Source organism: Mustelus asterias, chromosome 6 (assembly GCF_964213995.1).
Source record: "Mustelus asterias chromosome 6, sMusAst1.hap1.1, whole genome shotgun sequence".
NCBI lineage: Eukaryota > Metazoa > Chordata > Chondrichthyes > Carcharhiniformes > Triakidae > Mustelus > Mustelus asterias.
Window position 1 is genome coordinate 1,979,792 of NC_135806.1, and position 18,536 is coordinate 1,998,327.

Below are 18,536 nucleotides of genomic sequence, written 5' to 3' on the forward strand. Positions count from 1 at the left end.
CCCGGATAGGTGAAGGTATGGATGCCAGTGGAGAGATTAAAATGGCAATGTTAATTTTCTCAGCCACTCACTGTGGGGAAGTATTCAATGCTCCAACAACTCTCTGAGCAAAGAGATTTCTCCCAAACTCCCTCTCCAGCTTACTGAAGATGTGAATCTTCAGTTAATAAAAAGAAAGATTTGCATATTTTTTCCCATCCACAGGATATTCCAAAGCAATTTACAGCCAAAGAAATACTTTTGAAGCGTAGTCACTGTTGCATTTTTGGGAAAAGTGGCAACTATTCAGTACACGTCAAACTCCACAAACAGCAAGGTGATAGTGACCAAATAATCAGGGTTAGGGATGTCAAAGGTTAAATGTTGGCCAGGATACCAGAATCATTCTCCTGCTCTTACAAATGGTCATGATGTGGAGATGCTGGCGTTGGACTGGGGTAAACATAGTAAGAAGTTTAACAACACCAGTTTAAAGTCCAACAGGTTTATTTGGTAGCAAAAGCCACACAAGCTTTCGCACCTCCAAGCCAAGGGGCTTGGAGCTCCGAAAGCTTGTGTGGCTTTTGCTACCAAATAAACCTGTTGGACTTTAACCTGGTGTTGTTAAACTTCTTACTGTGCTTACAAATGGTGCCATGGGACCAATCACATTCACCTGAGACCACAGAACGGCCTCAGTTTAACGTCTCAACCTCAAGTGGAGCAGCACTCCCTCAGTACTGACCCTCTGACAGTGCAGCACTCCCTCAGTACTGACCCTCTGACAGTGCGGCACTCCCTCAGTACTGATCCTCTGACAGTGTAGCACTCCCTCAGTACTGACCCTCTGACAGTGCAGCACTCCCTCAGTACTGACCCTCTGACAGTGCGGCGCTCCCTCAGTACTGACCCTCTGACAGTGCGGCGCTCCCTCAGTACTGACCCTCTGATAGTGCGGTACTCCCTCAGTACTGACCCTCTGACAGTGCGGCGCTCCCTCAGTACTGACCCTCTGACAGTGCGGCGCTCCCTCAGTACTGACCCTCTGACAGTGCGGTGCTCCCTCAGCACTGACCCTCTGACAGTGCAGCACACCCTCAGTACTGACCCTCTGACAGTGCGGCGCTCCCTCAGTACTGACCCTCTGACAGTGCGGCACTCCCTCAGCACTGACCCTCTGACAGTGCAGCGCTCCCTCAGTACTGACCCTCTGACAGTGCAGCGCTCCCTCAGTACTGACCCTCTGACAGAGTGGCACTCCCTCAGTACTGACCCTCTGACAGTGCGGCACTCCCTCAGCACTGACCCTCTGACAGTGCAGCACTCCCTCAGCATTGACCCTCTGACAAGGCGGCACTCCCTCAGTACTGCATGATACATATGGCCTGTATTTTGTCCTGAAGTCTCTGGAATGGGGTTTGAACCCAGCATGGTTCTGACAGGGATGTGAGTGTGCTCCTCACTGAGCCACAGCTGACAGTTGTGACACAACGCAGGTGTTATCAAAATTTCTCATTACATTTCACACTTGTCCCTAGTTTCAGATTTTGTGACTTCTGCCTGCACTTGCAGACTCAACACGACTGCATCGTTCTGATCTAAAGGAACTACTAGGAGGCCCATAAGCAGATTCAAATTGGACTTGCCCTCTGGTTCTCCTCCCTGCCCTCTGCAACCTCGTATGAAACAATTATTATGACAATAGTGAATAGACAAAATTATTTTGATAGTTTTGATGGCTGCAGTGGAAAATGGCAGCTGCTGAACTTATGGTTGAAGTAGAGTGCTCTCATCTGTCTGTGTGTGTCAATCTGTGTGTCTCTTTCTCTCTCTCTGGCTGTGTGTGTGTGTGTGTGTGTGTGTGTGTCTGAATATCGTGAGTATTTTTGTATGATCCAGGCAACAGATAGTGGCAGAAGCAAAGTGCAGACATTATTTTCCCTTGTGCTATCGACTGGAGAGTGTTTTGTAAATGTTAAAATGTTCGTACACCATGCATTTTGAATGTACAAATACTTGTTGTTTGAAGATAAAATAAAGGAACTTTTGCATAGTAAAAGCAGAACATTGATTGTTGCCTGACCTCATGGCACCATCTACTCCCTTATAGACAGGAGGGGAGTAGTTGAAGCGACTTACTGCTATTCAACTACAGAATGAGATGGGCGTTAGGAATAAAAATGTTGCAATTGCAAATGGAAAGTTTAGTTAAGGCGTGTTGCTTTGGACAGATGCGGCCTGACTCTGTGGCAATTTCTCATCCGACTTACTAACACTTGAGCTTAGCAATTTGCCAAAGTTCAGACAGGCAGAGGTTAAGGCATCAAAATTGTCTGTTTGAAAGCTGCAAAGGTTACTTGGTACTTGCGGGGGTGGAGGGGGATGGGGGTGGGGTGGGGGCGGGGGTCAACTAGCTAATAATCATCATGGATGTAGAAGATATTACACTCACCGTAATGTGTTCCTGAGTTCATTCGCAATGTCAGAATTCACAAACCCCATTGCCGCAGGTGAATGGTGACAGCTTTAATGTACCCCCGCAGTCCCATATGCTATTTATTAAATGTTCATTACTGTCTAAATATAACGTTTTAGATTTGATGGAGAATGAAATTCATCCTTTTCAAACAAATCCCTTGACCAGTACCCCGGAATACTCAGCACAAAGCCAACAAAAACGGTGCATTCAGTCGGCCCGTTTCAGAAAGGGTTTTGCTGCAAATGGAATTAGAATTATTGAGTGCAGGAGGAGGCCAGTTGACCCATTGAGCCTGTTCTAGCCCTTTGTCAAATGATCTAACTGATCCCACTCCCCCGGTCTTTTGCCGATTGCTTTGTAAATGTTTCTTATCAAACATTTATCCAATTTCCTTTGGAAAGTTTCTGCTTCCTACATACTGCCTCTTGCTCTTCCATCCATCCATCCTTCCATCATTTCTTCTTTTCTCTCCTTTTTATCTTGCCTCTGCCCCACCCTTCCTGTTTCCAAAGTTTCAAACAGAAGATGAGAATGGAAAGATAATGACATTTAATTTATGAAACCAGTTCTAAAAGGAGAGAACAAAGAACAGTACAGCACAGGAAACAGGCCCTTCGGCCCTCCAAGCCTGTGCCACTCCTTGGTCCAACTAGACCAATCGTTTGTATCCCTCCATTCCCAGGCTGCTCATGTGAAGTGGATTTTTTTTTAATGTGAGCATCACTGAAGATTGCTTAGAAATTGTGCAAAGTTTTTAATTCTGTACATTTCTGGCGGCACGGTAGCACAGTGGTTAGCACTGCTGCTTCACAGCTCCAGGGACCTGGGTTCGATTCCCGGCTTGGGTCACTGTCTGTGTGGAGTTTGCACATTCTCCTCGTGCCTGCGTGGGTTTCCTCCGGGAGCTCCGGTTTCCTCCCACAATCCAAAGATGTGCGGGTTAGGTTGATTGGCTATGCTAAAATTGCCCCTTAGTGTCCTGGGATGCATAGATTAGAGGGATTAGTGGGTAAAATATATGGGGGTAGAGCCTGGGTGGGATTGTGGTCGGTGCAGACTCGATGGGCCGAATGGCCTCTTTCTGTACTGTAGGGTTTCTATGATTTCTATGATGATTTCTGTCTGTGTGTTTAAGTGTGGGCAGCACGGTGGCACAGTGGTTAGCACTGCTGCGTCACAGCACCAGGGACCCAAGTTTGATTCCTGGCTTGGGTCACTGTCTTGCACTGTCGTTCTCCCACGTATCTGCGTGGGTTTCCTCCGGATGCTCCGGTTTCCTCCACAGTCCCTATATTCAAGAAAGGGAACAGGGACAGCCCGGGAAATTACCGACCGGTGAGTCTAACCTCAGTGGTTGGTAAGTTGATGGAGAGGATCCTGAGAGACAGGATTTATGATCATCTAGAGAAGTTTAGTATGATCAAAAGTAGTCAGCACGGCTTTGTCAGGGGCAGGTCGTGCCTTACGAGCCTGGTTGAGTTCTTTGAAAATGTGACCAAGCACATTGACGAAGGAAGAGCGGTGGATGTGGTCTATATGGACTTCAGCAAAGCGTTCGATAAGGTCCCCCATGCAAGACTTCTTGAGAAAGTGAGAGGGCATGGGATCCAAGGGGCTGTTGCCTTGTGGATCCAGAACTGGCTTGCCTGCAGAAGGCAGAGAGTGGCTGTGGAGGGGTCTTTCTCTGCATGGAGGTCAGTGACCAGTGGAGTGCCCCAGGGATCTGTTCTGGGACCCTTGCTGTTTGTCATTTTCATAAATGACCTGGATGAGGAAGTGGAGGGATGGGTTGGTAAGTTTGCTGACGACACCAAGGTAGGTGGTGTTGTGGATAGTTTGGAGGGATGTCAGAAGTTGCAGCGAGACATAGATAGAATGCAAGACTGGGCGGAGAAGTGGCAGATGGACTTCAACCCGGATAAGTGTGTAGTGATCCATTTTGGCAGATCCAATGGGATGGAGCAGCAGTATAAAATGAAGGGTACCATTCTTAGCAGTGTAGAGGATCAGAAGGACCTTGGGGTCCGGGTCCATAGGACTCTTAAATCGGCCTCGCAGGTGGAGGATGCGGTCAAGAAGGCGTATGGCGTACTAGCCTTCATTAATCGAGGGATTGAGTTTAGGAGTCGGGAGATAATGCTGCAGCTTTATAGGACCCTGGTTAGACCCCACTTGGAGTACTGCGCGCAGTTCTGGTCACCTCATTACAGGAAAGATGTTGAAGCCATTGAAAGGGTGCAGAGGAGATTTACAAGGATGTTGCCTGGATTGGGGGGCATGCCTTATGAGGATAGGTTGAGGGAGCTTGGTCTCTTCTCCCTGGAGAGACGAAGGATGAGAGGTGACCTGATAGAGGTTTACAAGATGTTGAGAGGTCTGGATAGGGTGGACTCTCAGAGGCTATTTCCAAGGGCTGAAATGGTTGCTACGAGAGGACACAGGTTTAAGGTGCTGGGGGGTAGGTACAGGGGGGATGTCAGGGGTAAGTTTTTCACTCAGAGGGTGGTGGGTGAGTGGAATCGGCTGACGTCGGTGGTGGTGGAGGCAAACTCGTTGGGGTCTTTTAAGAGACTTCTGGATGAGTACATGGGATTTAATGGGATTGAGGGCTATAGATAGGCCTAGAGGTGGGGATGTGATCGGCGCAACTTGTGGGCCGAAGGGCCTGTTTGTGCTGTGACTTTCTATGTTCTATGTTCTATGTTCTATGTGCAGGTCAGGTGCATTGGCCTTGCTAAATTCTCCCTCAGTGTACCTGAATAGGTGTTGGAGTGTGGCAACAAAGGGATTTTCACAGCAACTTCATTGTAGAATTAATGTAAGCCTACTTGTGACTAATAAAGAAACTTTACTTTTACTTTACTATATTTATAGAGTCATAAAGGTTTACAGCACAGAAACAGGTCCTTTCGTCCAACTTGTCCATGCCGCTCAGTTTTTACCATTAAGCTAATCCCAATTGCCTGTGTTTGGCCCACATCCCTCTGTACCAATAACTATCTAAATGCTTTTTAAAAGACAAAATTGTACCCGCCTCTACTACTACCTCTGGCAGCTTGTTCCAGACACTCACCACCCTCTGTGTGAAGAAATTGTCCCTCTGGACCCTTTTGTATCGCTCCCCTCTCACCTTAAACCTATGCCCTCTAGTTTTAGACTCCGCAAAGGGAAAAGATGTCGACTATCTCGCTGATCTATGCCCCTCATTATTTTATAGACCTCTATAAGATCACCTCTAAGCCGCTTCCTCCTCCAGAGAAACAACTCCCAGTCTCTCCTTATTGCTCAAACCATTAAGTCCCGGCAGCATCCTAGTAAATCTTTTCTGCACTCTTTCTAGTTTAATAATATCCTTTCTATAATAGAGTGACCAGAACCGTACAGGAAGATAGATGAGGGCAGTGCAGTTGATGTTGTCGACATGGACTTTAGCAAGGCCTTTGACAAGGTACCACATGGTAGGTTGTTGCATCAGGATAAATCTCATGGGATCCAGGGTGAGGTAACCAAATGGATACAAAACTGGCTTGATGACAGAATAAGTAAGAGTTTTAACAACACCAGGTTAAAGTTCAACAGGTTTATTTGGTAGCAAATGCCATTAGCTTTCGGAGCGCTGCTCCTTCGTCAGATGGAGTGGATTAAGTAACTATCCACTCCATCTGATAAGGGAGCAACGCTCCGAGCTGAATTGAGCTGAAAAAGGGGCTTAAGAGAGCTAGGAGGGGACATGAGAAGTCCTTGGCGGGTCGGATCAAGGAAAACCCCAAGGCTTTTTACTCTTATGTGAGGAATAAAAGAATGACCAGGGTGAGGTTAGGGCCGGTCAAGGACAGTAGTGGGAATTTGTGTATGGAGTCAGTGGAGATAGGCGAGGTGATGAATGAATACTTTTCTTCAGTATTCACCAAGGAGAGGGGCCATGTTTTTGAGGAAGAGAAGGTGTTACAGGCTAATAGGCTGGAGGAAATAGATGTTCGGAGGGAGGATGACCTGGCAGTTTTGAATAAACTGAAGGTCGATAAGTCCCCTGGGCCTGATGAAATATATCCTAGGATTCTTTGGGAGGCAAGGGATGAGATTGAAGCGCCTTTGGCTTTGATCTTTGGGTCCTCGCTGTCCACGGGGATGGTGCCAGAGGACTGGAGAATGGCAAATGTTGTTCCTCTGTTTAAGAAAGGGAATAGAAATGACCCTGGTAATTATAGACCAGTTAGTCTTACTTCGGTGGTTGGTAAATTGATGGAAAAGGTCCTTAGGGATGGGATTTACGAACATTTAGAAAGATGCGGATTAATCCAGGATAGTCAGCACGGATTCGTGAAGGGCAAGTCATGCCTCACAAATTTGATTGACTTTTTTGAGGAGGTAACTGAGTGTGTTGATGAAGGTAGGGCAGTTGATGTCATATACATGGATTTTAGTAAGGCGTTTGATAAGGTTTCCCGTGGTCGGCTTATGATGAAAGTGAGGAGGTGTGGGATAGAGGGAAAGTTGGCCGATTGGATAGGTGACTGGCTGTCTGATCGAAGACAGAGGGTGGTGGTGGTGGATGGAAAATTTTCGGATTAGAGGCAGGTTGCTAGCGGAGTGCCACAGGGATCAGTGCTTGGTCCTCTGCTCTTTGTGATTTTTATTAATGACTTAGAGGAGGGGGCTGAAGGGTGGATCAGTAAATTTGCTGTTGGCACCAAGATTGGTGGAGTAGTGGATGAGGTGGAGGGCTGTTGTAGGCTGCAAAGAGACATAGATAGGATGCAAAGCTGGGCTGAAAAATGGCAAATGGAGTTTAACCCTGATAAATGTGAGGTGATTAATTTTGGTAGGACAAATTTAAATGTGGATTACAGGGTCAAAGGTAGGGGGTTCTGAAGACTGTGGAGGAACAGAGAGATCTTGGGGTCCATATCCACAGATCTCTAAAGGTTGCCACTCAAGTGGATAGAGCTGTGAAGAAGGCCTATAGTGTGTTAGCTTTTATTAACGGGGTTGGAGTTTAAGAGCCGTGGGGTTATGCTGCAACTGTACAGGACCTTGGTGAGACCGCATTTGGAATATTGTGTGCAGTTCTGGTCACCTCACTATAAGAAGGATGTGGAGGCGCTGGAAAGAGTGCAGAGGAGATTTACCAGGATGTTGCCTGGTTTGGAGGGTAAGTCTTATGAGGAAAGGTTGAGGGAGCTAGGGCTGTTCTCTCTGGAGCGGAGGAGGCTGAGGGGAGACTTAATAGAGGTTTATAAAATGATGAAGGGGATAGATAGAGTGAACGTTCAAAGACTATTTCCTCGGGTGGATGGAGCTATTACAAGGGGGCATAACTATAGGGTTCGTGGTGGGAGATACAGGAAGGATATCAGAGGTAGGTTCTTTACGCAGAGAGTGGTTGGGGTGTGGAATGGACTGCCTGCAGTGATAGTGGAGTCAGACACTTTAGGAACATTTAAGCGGTTATTGGATAGGCACATGGAGCACACCAGGATGATCGGGAGAGGGATAGCTTGATCTTGGTTTCAGATAAAGCTCGGCACAACATCGTGGGCTGAAGGGCCTGTTCTGTGCTGTACTGTTCTATGTTCTATGTTAACCTGGTGTTGTTCAAACTCTTACTGTATTTACCCCAGTCCAACGCCAGCATCTCCACATCTTGATGACAGAAGCCAGAGTGTGGTTGTAGAAGGTTGTTTTTCAAACTCGAGGCCTGTGACCAGCGGTGTGCCTCAGGGATCGTGCTTAAGAATGGCATGGACAAATTGGGCTGGAGGGCCTGTTTCCATGCTATAAACCTCTATGATTCTCAATGCTAGCCCTTCCTTTTCGGTCTCTACACAGTCAGCTGCAGTGCTGCTAATAGCCTTGCACTTTGTTGGCATTATGTCAATAACGGGGACAATTAGATTAAGTAGATATCCTATTACCTCATTCTTTCGCAGCACACAGCAGAATAACATGTTGTCTTCACTGCATAAATGTTGGTCAGTAATTGTACAGTCTAATGAACAAATATCTCCCCAGGATAAATCAAGTCAAATGGCTTTAGCACATGAAAACCTCACTTAAAATCAAAATGCTTAGACTGTTTAAAATGTTGCGTTCTTTTTGAGGAATCTGGTTGTCTAATTCTGGGTGTAATTGGTTAATTAATTTTATTCACCGATTATTCAGAATGAGGATACTCTCTTGTACCCTGAACCTTGTATTCTTTCTTTTAGCCAGACTTGTGAGGGTAAAGAGGTGACATTTATTGAATCGTAGAACGTCAGATCACTTTACTCAGCTGTTTGTTCGGAATTCTCATCCCTCCTTTTCAGATTATTCCACGGCTTTGTCCTTTTGCTGTCTCTGTAATCTCTTCCATGCCTACAACTCTGGGATCTGTGTGCTCATCCAATTCTGGCCTCTCGAGCACCCCCGATTTTAACCGCTTCCCTTGTGGCGTCTGTGCCTTCAGCTGCCTGAGCCCTGATTTCTAGAATTCCTTCTCTAAACCTCTGTCTTTCTCTACTCATTTTAAGGGGCTTCGCAAACCTCTCCCTTGGGCCAGGTTTTTGGCCACCTGCCCCTAATATCTCCTTCTGCAACTTGGAATGAAATGCTGTTGTTTGACAACACTCCTGTGAAACACCTTGGAGTGTTTTACCTCATGAGGTGCCATATAAATGCAAATTGTTGCTCTGAAATCAGTGAACAGACAAGTGTGGGAGTGAGTTCACGTCACAGCAGACAGGAGAGGAAGGAACAAATCTTATTTATTTTATATCGCTTTTAATTTTTGTGCTAGTTTGTGATAATAAAATTAATTCATGTGAGTGTGGATTGGTGAGAGTCATGTTTTTCCTGTTTAAGGTTCAGTGAAAAAGTTTTGCCTCTTCATTAATGGAACGTTGTGAGTACAAACCAGGATTGTCTCACCTTTTGTGAAATGTTTTGTTTTATCCACCTCAGTAAGAATTCTTTCCAGACTGCGACTGTTCGGAATGTTCCTTGAGGTGAATTTTAAAGGGTAGATTACCTGGTCTGTATCTGCAGTGGATTTTCCTGTTTCTGTGTTTCTAGGGGAATTCAGGAAAACTTGAGCACCAATCAGACTGGGGAAGGTTCCTCATCACTGGTACAGATTTGTGCAATCCACCTCCAGACTTAATTCAAGTATTGCTGCCAATTCATTGAGGCTTCAAACTATAGGCTAGAAATTTGTGTTAGGTAGTTATATGAATGACAATAGCAGTCAGTAACCTGTTCACACTCCACCCATGACTTGAAACATGCAGGGTCTAAAACTGACTACCAATCTGTCATTGATGTGTAGGCTAGGTGGATTAGCCATTGTAAATATGTCGGGTTATGGTGTTAGGACTGGGTGAGGGCCTAAATAAGATACTCTGCCAGAGAGTTGGTGCAGACTCAATGGGCCAAATAGCTTCCTACTGCATTGTAGAGATTCTATGATTGTCCATTTTGCTTCATTGCAGAAGATAAATTTATACAAGCTCAATACCATCCAGGACAAAGCAGCCCACTTGATTGCCACCCCTTCCACAAACATTCACACCCTCTGCTACTGATGCACTGCAGTAACTCACCAAGGTTCCTTAGGCAGCATCTTCCAAACCCATGAACACTACCGCCTAGAAGGACAAGAACAGCAGATAGCTGGGAACACCACCACCTGCACGTTTCCCTCCAAGCCACTCACCATCCTGACTTGGAAATATATCGGCTGTTCCTTCACTGTCACTGGGTCAAAATCCTGGAACTCCCTCCCTAACACATGTATCTACACTTCCGGGTCTGCAGTGGTTCAAGAAGGTGGCTCACCACCATCACCTCAAGGGCAACCAGGGATGGGCAATAAATGCTGGCCTAGCCAGTGACACCCACATCCCATTAATGGATTTGAAAAAACACTACTGATGCTTTACTTTTAAATTAATACCGGTCTAGATGCCCCCTCCAGACTCTGCCGCAAGTTTTTGAATGACACAATCTGTAATCTGATTTGAGTTGCTGCGGGTTGATTTTTTGAGAACTTAAATGTGAACTACTTCTGAAAGTTTCAACTTTCCTGCACCGTTTCTATTGTAATAATTCTCGTGACAGAACAGGGCATCACCCAATCTTGTCATCTGTTGCAGAATGCCGGGATGTTTTGGAAACTAGAGAGGTGTTAAAGTTAAAATTGATTTATTTGTCACAAGCAGGCTTACATTAACACTGCATTGAAGTTACTGTGAAATTCCCCTCGTCACCACGCTCCAGCGCCTGTTCGGGTCAATGCAAGGGGGATAGAATATAAAAGCAGAGATGTCTTGCTGCATCTGTACAGGGCATTGGTGAGGCCGCAGCTGGAATACTGTGTGCAGTATTGGTCCCCTTATTTGCGGAAGGATATATTGGCCTTGGAGGGAGTGCAGAGAAGGTTCACCAGTTTGATACCAGAGATGAGGGGTGTTGATTATGAGGAGAGACTGAGCAGATTGGGTTTGTATTCGTTGGAATTTAGAAGGCTGAGGGGGGATCTTACAGAGACCTATAAGATAATGAAGGGGCTGGATAGGGTAGAGATGGAGAGATTCTTTCCACTTAGAAAGGAAACTAGAACTAGAGGGCACAGCCTCAAAATAAAGGGGGGTCGGTTTAGGACAGAGTTGAGGAGGAACTTCTTCTCTCAGAGGGTGGTGAATCTCTGGAATTCTCTGCCCACTGAAGTGGTGGAAGCTACCTCGTTGAATATGTTTAAATCACGGATAGATGGATTCCTGATCGGTAAGGGAATTGGGGGTTATAGGGATCAGGCGGGTAAGTGGAACTGATCCACTTCAGATCAGCCATGATCTTATTGAATGGCGGGGCAGGCTCGAGGGGCTAGATGGCCTACTCCTGCTCCTATTTCTTATGTTCTTATGTTCTTAATGCACCTAACCAGCACGTCTTTCAGAATGTGGGAGAAAACCGGAGCACGCGGAGGAAACCCACACAAACTCAGGGAGAACATACAAACTCCACACTGACAATGACCCAAGACAGGAATCGAACCCGGGTCCCTGGCGCCTCAAAGCAGCAGTGCTAACCACTGTGCTACCGTGCCGCCCAGGGTTATTGGGGTTAAAGAGCAAGAGATTGCAACATTAACTTGAAATTAGATAAGACAATGTGCGAAGGAAGCATTCTGACACTAACGGCATGCACAAGCACCACGAAGACTCTCCCAACCCATTGCACTTCAGCTCTCCCTTATTGAGCCATTTGCATTGAGAGAATTGACCCGTGTACTTGCACTGGTTTGAAAATGATTTTGAAAGTAGGCTTAATCTTCCTCCAATTATTTTAATTTCACTAAACCTAAATATTAGTGCAAAAAGATTTTTCATTTTAAATGGTGAAGTGGAAATTGAGTAGGGCAATGGGATTAGAGTTCTGATGCGGTAGAGACTTGCTTAAACCAATGGATTACTGTTCTGATACAGCAATGATTTATTTCCTCCTACGTTCACTGTTCCTCACTTCATTTACAGATTGTTTTGTGTATAAAATAACAGTGCTGTTTCTCCACTGAACCGGAAAAGCACTTTAGTAACTTCTCACTGGAAGCTGTAGACTTTCAATGTTTTGGGACATTGCAAAGTGGAGAAAGGCTGGTAGGAACTGTCAATGCCCCTCTTGTTCAGGCTTAAACAGATTGCCCAAGGAGGAGAGAATGGCCACTGGTCATAAAGGCAACAGGATACTAGTCCCCAGTGATTGTCTCAGGAGCTGGGGAACAGATTGCCAGGGTGCGAGCATTGCCAATCTCAGGGAAACCCGGAAAAGAGGGGAAGAACGATTGGAGAAAAACTCAGAAGAATACTGTAACGTCCTATGTTCAGGGTTTTAACCAAAAAGATAAGAGATGTGGTTTGCACATTTACATTCAAAACACCAGCAACAGAATTATTGAGGAGTTGCTGTCTGCATGGAGTAGAAAATGAAACTAAATCTGGGAAACACCCCAATGACATCACCATCAAATCATGTGAATGGCTCTTAAAGCAATCATGCAACCACTTAAATGTATAACAAGCCCCATGAACTCTAAGAAAATGTCATAGAAAATCAACATTTAGTGGACTAGTATTAAAGATTTAGAAACTTTGAATAAACTTAACTAGGGCTGAGAATCAACTAAAATCCTGGGGCAGTATATCAGCCCAACTGGTGCCTGCATAACAGATAAACAATTCTTCATAATTTTCTCCAAACATACACTGGTCTGTGCTCTCTGCAGGCTAACCAGTTCTGCATTTTACAGGGCCCAGCCATACATCTGCCCGTTGAACCTTCAGCCAATCTCAAAGCAGTATTCTTTATCACCCACACATCCCAAGATTTGAAAGCAATTTGCTGGCAATCTGCTGCTTGATGCCTCCTGCACCTAAATGTTTCATTGCTGGGAGAGGGTTCAGTTGGAAATGCAAAAGTTCCAGTTTGCAGGCTTTTTTTGTGAGCAGAATTATTTCTCTGTGAGATGTAGCTCATTGTGCAGTATTGAATATTTCAGTGTTAATGTCCTGAAGTGGGTAACAGAGTAAACCCTGCGCCAGTATCTGCTTGAAATAAACATGTTTTAGGATTTTAATATTACTGCGGTCACCAAACAAGCTCACAGTTCTTTACTTGTGTTACTTGTGGGGGAAAATTACTGGGTTTATAATCTAGTGGGGACCGGCTCACCAGGTATGTTGATGAAGCTGAGCTCCTATGTTCATTAGCAGAACTGTTTCTGACTTAATGTGGCCAGTATGTGTCAGCAAGCAGGAGCAGAGGTTAAGGAGCCCATGCTGATGGGGGAAACACTCATGCTTGGCATTGGTTATAATTTAAACCATGGTGACTATTTTCTAAATTTCCAACTTGCCCCTCCCCGCCCCGTGTTTTATTTTTGAAAAGACGGAACGTGTGATTTCTCGCTGCTCCGGGATACGTGGATGATATTTCTATCTGATTCCAGGAGGTGATGCCTTCCTTTCAAGTGGACATTGCAGTCAATTACCGAGCAGATGTCTAGCAGTAGATGCACTGACTGCACACAGGACAGGCAGTGAGCTGAATCTCAGCAGGTCTGAGCCTGGAGGGTACCCCACACTTCAAATTGATCTGTCCCTTCAAGTGATATTCTTGACATTGAACTTTCAGCTTATCCTCACACTATCGATGTGCAGAGAGACAGCATTGCAAGAGAAAGCCTCCCTCTCTCCTCCTGTCCTTCCCTTTAGATATGCACAGTAAGCAATATTTCAGACCATTTTAAAAAAAAACTCTTGTGAAAATCCCCTGCCAAATATTCCTAAAGGGTTTTGATAGTAATCCTATAAGACATACAACTTTTATAGGATTTGCAATTCATCCTATGGGATATTATAAGATTCAATTCAAGTAGGTATCAGAATTTAATAGGATCCTTTAGGATTTTGGAAAGGGGTGGTTTTACTACGTGGGAAGTCTTGTACAGAAATTCAAACTTCTTTTATTATGGCCTTAAGAGAAACCTCCCCGATACACAGCTGCATTGCTCACAGGTTGTTGAAATGTGAGTCATTCAGTACTTTGAGTTAGGATGCTAAAAACAGCCACCAGTGCAGCAATGGAAAAAAAATAAGCACGGTGGCACAGTAGTCAGTACTGCTGCCTCAGTGTCAGGGACCCGGGTTCAATTCCGGCTTTGGGTGACTGTCTGCGTGGTGTTTGCACATTCTCCCCGTGTCCGCATGGGTTTCCTCCGGGTGTTCTGATTCCTCCCACAGCCCAAAGATGTGCAGGTTAGATAGATTAGCCAAGCTAAATTGCCCCTTAGCAGGCGGATTAGCAGGGTAAATACATGGGATTGTTATCGGTGCAGGCATGAGGGGCCAAATGGCCTCCTTCTGTACTATAGGGATTCTATGATTCTAAAGGAAATTATTGCTTCTTCTCCTACAGTTGCTACATGCAACTTTGTCCTTTTGATGTACCCCATCTGTTCACATTTCTCTTATGCCCCAGTTTGGAGTATGATTCTGAATAGAATGCACTAATCTGCAGACGGTGTGCTTCCTGTGAGGACATGGTCATTACACCCCTACTCTGCTGCAGTCCCTTTCTGTCAATTGTTATCCTTGGAATTGAGACTGCAGAGTTCCTTTGAGTGGAGATAACTGCAGTTCTTTATCTTAGATGCAGGTTATTTGCATCTGTAATGCAAAGAATAAAGACTGAACACTTGCGTTTTATGTAAATACAATCTTTTCATGTCTGTATCAACAAGCATAAATATTCACAACAGACAAAACATGTACTCAGCAAATTGATTATTGGTACAGGGATCATTTTGTATGTTGTATCTATGACAGCTGAGTCAGTATCTCATGTGTCCGAGCTGGCAAACTCAACCTACAACAGGACCAAAGTGTCTGGTAACTGCCTCCCCTTATTCACTCAACGGTTTTGTGGCGTCATATAGGACCTGGATAGAATCGTAGAAGATAGGAGCAGGAGGATATGAACTAGATTTCACTCTCATGATAACCTCAAGCCCACTGAGAATTCTAAGATCTTCAGAAAGTTCAGAAAGGTGACAAAAAGTATGGACAACACTAAGTTTTGAGGAGGATTTTGAGGGTGTGGTGCAGTGCATCCTGTGGGCAGCAAGTCAATGAATGTTCTTCTCTTGTATCATTGATACTGTGTATGGAAATCATGGTATCAACTGATGTAATGTTCTGATGGATCTCAAGCACCATTGAGACAGAGTGGGCCGAGGATTGGAGATAGAACATCTCAGATATTCACGCTGGATAAGATACTGAGAATAATATTTATCTGCGATTATGTTGTAGGAAAGCTCTCCCAGATAGTCCCAGATGTTAGTGAGAAATGCAAGGCAGTTCTTCAATGTGTTTGTGGAACTCAGACCTATAACTTAGTTCACAGACCTACAGCCCTGAGTGCGCCCAACTGCAAATCATTTAGTGAACTTGTGGATTTAGTGAAGGCTCAACTGTAAGATATACTCCAGAGATTGAAATTGAGTTTGAGTGAGAGAGCCCCAGGCCAATCGATGGCGACATACATTGCTAAACTGAAGCAATTAGCGAAGTTTAATGATTTTTGGAGCCACCCTAAATGATATGTTGCAGGATAGGTTAGCCTGTGGCATGAACAATGACACTATTCAACGCAGATTGCTTGCAGAGGTCAACATAAATTTTAAACAGGTAATGGGAATAGTGCTGGCCATGGAAAGCACTGAAAAAGGTGCCAAGGGCTGCAGAGCATACAAAATGGCACTACCCACCAGTTTGGGCAAGAACTTAGTCATGACATCAAAACCGCCAAAGCAGCCGCAAAGTGGAAAACAATTTCAGCCACGACCAAACAAAGAAGTACAGAATAGTCAATCAGTAATGCTTAAAGTGGAATGTTACTGATGTGGAGGTAACCACACTCCTGAATCATATCGGTTTAAGAAGGCCGAGTGTTTTTATTGTTAAGAAAGAGGACATTTGATAAAGCAATGCAGAACCAAGGCAAGATCGCTGTGTAATCAATCAACCGAGATGTTACATGTATACAGTGTGGAAGTGTTAGTACAGCGTGGTATCGTGGTATTGTCACAGGACTAGTAATCCAGAGACTCACGGTAAAGCTCTGGTTTGAATCCCACCATGGCAGATGTTGAAATTTGAATTCAATAAATTCTGGAATGAAAAGTCTACTGATGACGCTCAATGGTTGTAAAAACCCATCTGGTTCACTAGTGCCCTTTGGGGAAGGAAATCTGCCGTTCTTATCCTGTCTGGCCTAGATGTGACTCCAAACCCACAGCAATGTGGTTGACTCTTAAATACCCACTGAAATAGCCGAATGAGACACTCCGTTCAAGGGCAATTGGAGACGTGCAACAAATGCTGGCTCACATCCCATGAATGAAGAAAGAGACTAAAAGGAGTCACTGCAGGACAGAGCATGGTGTGCCGGTCACAGGTTTGTTTCATTGGATTATTTTCAAGGTAGGATAGTAACTAATAAAATCAATGTCTTTGCCTGTAGATAGGTGGGCATGTGGATCTTTCTACTGCAGGGAGTTTTTGCAGCAAAGGGTATGGATATATTTAAGTAAAAGCTGAATAGCAGATATGGGGGAAAGGAATAGAAGGAATGCGAATAGAGTGAGATGAGGAGGGGAGGGAGGAGGATTATGTGGAACAGAAGCACTGGCACAGAGCAGTTAGGCCGAACGGCCTGTTTCTGCGCTGAAAATTCCACATTATTCTACTTAAGTTGAATGAAAGAAATGCGCAAAAGGCAAACATATTTCTTTGGAACCTGAAGAAGGAAATTGAAGTCTGCCTGGATCTTTGATGGTGATTGAAACGCATCGAGGATCAGAGCTGCTCCTCTGCCTTGTGTTGCTGTGGGCAGAGTTTCAGCAGCCGAGGGAGACGGGGAGGAGGATGGTGTGGGATGTCCTGCTGATGCAGGCTTCTGCACGGATCTATGTTTTTTTTCAGAGCCAGTCCATTGGCACAGTGTGTGTCTCCATCACAGAATCCTTAATCATCTTGAAAATCTTGCACACAAAATTGAGTTTGAATGTTGCGAAATCAGGTCTGTGACTAAGAATCCGATCTGATTTCTGCTGTACAGCTGTCAAGTAATTTGACCAAATTTAATTGCGTTATTATCTTGGGGATTGTGACAAGGCTGGGATGCATGGATGTTACATATGTTTGAATTGCTAATCATTTTAGAATTTGGACCACAGGTCTTGGAACAAAAGGATACAATTCCTTTAATTTGGAAAAGACAGCAGCAAGGACAAGTCTGACTTTAATTAGATAATGTAAGATGATGAGAGTTGATTGGTTTTATTGTTATAAATGTAATGTGCCTTGTTTCTTTATCCTCCTTTGTGCTGAGGATAAAATACAGACATTTACATTTCTGGTATTTTGAGCTCTATCTCTCCTTGCTTCCTGGTGGATTCTGTTGCTGGTCACAAGGGAAAGTGTGCCGGCTTCATGGACTTGATTCCGCTCACTATTACTCTAACATGATTCTCTCTTTGGCGATCACTCGTTAACGAGTATGATTGTCCATCTAAGAAACTCCATGCACTGGCCAAGGGTTCGATGGGTCCTTACATGGCTGACGAGCCCAATCCGAGAGCCACATTTTCGACCGCACACTTGGCAGGTGTTTCTGGGAGGTGGGTTTGGTCCTTGGATTCTAGGTCACTGGGATTTATTTCCCAGGCTCCTTTTCCAAATCTCCTCTTGCTGTCCTCAAAGGATTGTGTCCCTTCTATCGGGAGGTTCCTCCAGGTAGGCCTCTTCTGAGTAAGGGTATCCCAGGCACTGACGTCTCTGTTGCATTCCTTGAGGTAAGCATTCAGGGTGTCTTTGAAGCACTTTCTCTGTCCTTCCATTGTTCCAGAGCCTTCCTTGAGCTGGGTGAAGAAAATTCGCTTTGGCAGTCGGGACTCTGACATCCTAAGCACATGGTCGTCCAGCGCAGTCGGTTTTGGATGATCATGGCCTTGATGCTGGTGCTCTTGGCTCCTTCAATGGCGCTGATGTTAGTAAGCCTGTCCTCCCAGCTGATGTGGAGAATCCGTCTCAGACAGCATTAATGGTATCTCTTCAGGGCCTCGAGGAGGCATCTGTACCTAGCCCAGGTTTCTGAGCCATACAGGAGAGTTGGGAGGATGGCTGCCTTGCACACGAGGATCTTGGTGTCAGCACGAATGTCACGGTCTTCGACGACTCTCATCTGTAGGTGTCTGAAGGCACCTCGTGGATTGGGTACGATGTTAAACCTCCATGTTGATGTCAGCCTGAGATGAGAGGTGGCACCCCAGGTAGTGGGGGGGGCGGGGGGGGGGGAGGGGTTGCTCCATTGATCTAGATGGAGAGAGGGGCAGAACCTTGCCCTGGGGCAGGATGGTAAAGGACTCGAGTCTTTTTGAAGTTGAGACCAATCCTTCGTAATGTTACTGTGAAGATGTCAAGCATGGTTTGGAGACTCCATTCCCAGAGCCCAAAGATGGTGATGTCATCCGCACACT